This window comes from Manis pentadactyla, chromosome Y (assembly GCF_030020395.1).
Source record: "Manis pentadactyla isolate mManPen7 chromosome Y, mManPen7.hap1, whole genome shotgun sequence".
Lineage (NCBI taxonomy): Eukaryota > Metazoa > Chordata > Mammalia > Pholidota > Manidae > Manis > Manis pentadactyla.
In genome coordinates this window covers 8,406,260-8,409,029 of record NC_080039.1, presented here as the reverse complement: position 1 = coordinate 8,409,029, position 2,770 = coordinate 8,406,260, and positions in this window count along the sequence as shown.

The window sequence follows — 2,770 nt, the reverse complement described above, 5'->3', positions numbered from 1 at the left end:
CACTGCCGCTCGTTCTCCGAAACAGCAGGAGAAACGGGCGCTTACGGAACCGAAGGAGCTCTCAGCTGCCGGGCTGCCGGAACCTTGCAAACAGTTCCGGGTACTTCCGCAAACCCCCCCCCCCCCGGACCTAGGCCGTCCCCCAGAGGAACAGGATGTGTGTATCGGCATAAAGAGGCCGGTGGAGCAGCGGATCCGTCCATCGTTCCGGTTAGTGAGGTGCTCACGTCTAAACTGCACAGGAGACCTCGTTCTTTCTTCTGCCTCTGGTTGACCTCCCTGAGGAGGGACGGTTGATTCCAGAACACGTTTCACTGAGCATCGGTATGAACAACAAAGCCAGTGTAATACATATATCTGTCACATGTGTATGTGTGTTGGAGTGTATATATAGGCTTACCTCGTTTTATTTTACTTTGAAGATAATGCGTTTTTACAAATTGAAGTTTTATGGCAACCTTACATAGTTTCTTCAACAGCATTTACTCACAGTGTGTCTCTGTGTCAGGTTTTAGTAATGCTTGTAACGTTTCAATCTTTTTCGTTATTATTATATTAGTTATGATGATCTGTGATCAGTGATTATGACTCTCTGAAAGCTCAGATGATGGTTGGCATTTTTTAGCAATAAAGTAATTTTAATTAAGTCTGTACATTGTATTTTTATACATAAATTTCATTGCAGGCTTAACAGTAGAGTGTAGTGTGAACAACATTTATGTGCACTGGGAAACCAAAACATTCATTTGATTCACTCTACTGAGATACTTTATTGAATGGTCTGGAACTGAACTTAACAGTTATCTCTGAGGTATGTGTATACACACACACAATTTTTTCCTTTAGAATACCAACCAAACTAAATAGACTTTATGGAAATTGGCAGTGAGCTATGATGTCCGGGCCCCATATTGCCCAGTTAACTTACAGGGTACAAATTTTGGGTTAATAAATTGAGTTTGATACACTCCAGTTAAATTCACAGCCCAGTGAAAAACTGAGTGTTTATCCTCCAAGACACTCATCTCCACCAGAGTGCCCCAGCAAAAGTAATTTGTAACCCCTTTCTTGTCCAGCCTCTTTAATTAGCCCCATCATAGGCTAGTTCAGCAGCAAACAGTTAATGGTGATTATTTTTATTCATTTCACATTGCTTTCAAATGAAAGAGCATTTGAACACTAGTGACTTTAATTTTTGAAGGCACAATGAGTTTGCTGGGAAATTCCAAACCCAGTCTACTAATAGCTAGATGGCCTCTGGGCCTTTCCTCCTAAGAGCTAACTTACCAGACCATGAAAACTAATACCATTGACTATTGGAAATCTCCTTTTATGGAGCTTAACAGAAATATGTATGAAAAAATGTTAAATGGTACTATTTGATATCTTCATGTAAAAACGATTGAATATGAGGTGAGGACCAAGAACTGAAATGAATGAGCAAAGTAATGTGACTAGAGGAAATTTCTAAGAGAGTCTTCGATGGAAAGTGTACACCTAACTTTTGTGACACCACACGGTTCACATGCACACCAATTGCCTATAAAAGCCAATACTTCAACAGCGTTCACTCTACCTGCCCAATGGATAATGTGCACTAAAGTTCACACACTTTAGTTCAAAAAGGGAAAACGCTACCCCTGCACTTCTGTTTGGCAAGATATTCTTCTTGCTCCATTTCCTCGAAGCAACTTGTGTTTCTTTTTTTTTTTTAAGTGCAAAACTGTAAAACTCCTAGATGATAACATAGAATAAAACGTATATGAAATTGGACATGGTAATGACTTTTGTTTTCGTATCATTAATCTCCAATCATATGAGAAACATTATGTTTACTAGACTCCCCCCATCACCAAGTTCCCACCACATAGCCCATTGCAGTCACTGTCCATCAGCATATCAAGATGTTGTACAGCCACTACTAGTCTTCTCTGTGTTGTACAGCACCCCCAACATTATACATGCTAATAATAATGCCCCCTTTCTTCCCCCGATTATACCTCCCTTCCTACCCCTCCTCCCGAGTCCCTTTCCCTTTGGTAACTGTTAGTCCATTCTTGAGTTCTGTGATTCTGCTGCTGTTTTGCTCCTTAAGATTTTGCTTTGTTCTTATACTGCACATATGAGTGAAATCATTTGATACTTGTCTTTCTCCACCTGGCTTATTTCAGTGAGTATAATACCCTCTAGCTCCATCCATGTTGTTGCAAATGGTAGGATGTGTTTTCTTCTTATGGCTAAATAATATTCCATTGTGTATATGTACCACATCTTCTTTACCCATTCATCTACTAATGTACACTTAGGTTGCTTCCTTTTCTTGGCTCTTATGAATAGTGCTGGGCTGCTGCATTCGTAGGGTAAATTCCTAGGATTGGAATTCCTGGGTCAAATGGTATTTCCACTTTGAGTTTTTTGAGGAACCTCCATACTGCTTTCCACAATGGTTGAATTAATTTACATTCCCACAAGAAGGGTAGGAGTGTTCCCCATTTTCCACATCTTCGCCAACATTTGTTGTTGGCTGTCTTTTAGATGGTAGCCATCCTTACTGGTGTGAGGTGATATCTCAGGATTGTGGTATTAATTTGCATTTCTCTGATGACCAGCTAAGTGGAGGATCTTTTTGTGTGTCTGTTGGCCATCTGAATTTCTTCTTTGGAAAATCGTCTGTTCAGATCCTGCACCCATTTTTTAATTGGATTATTTGCTTTTTGTTTGTTGAGGTGGGTTAGCTCTTTATATATTTTGGATGTCAACCCGTTATTGG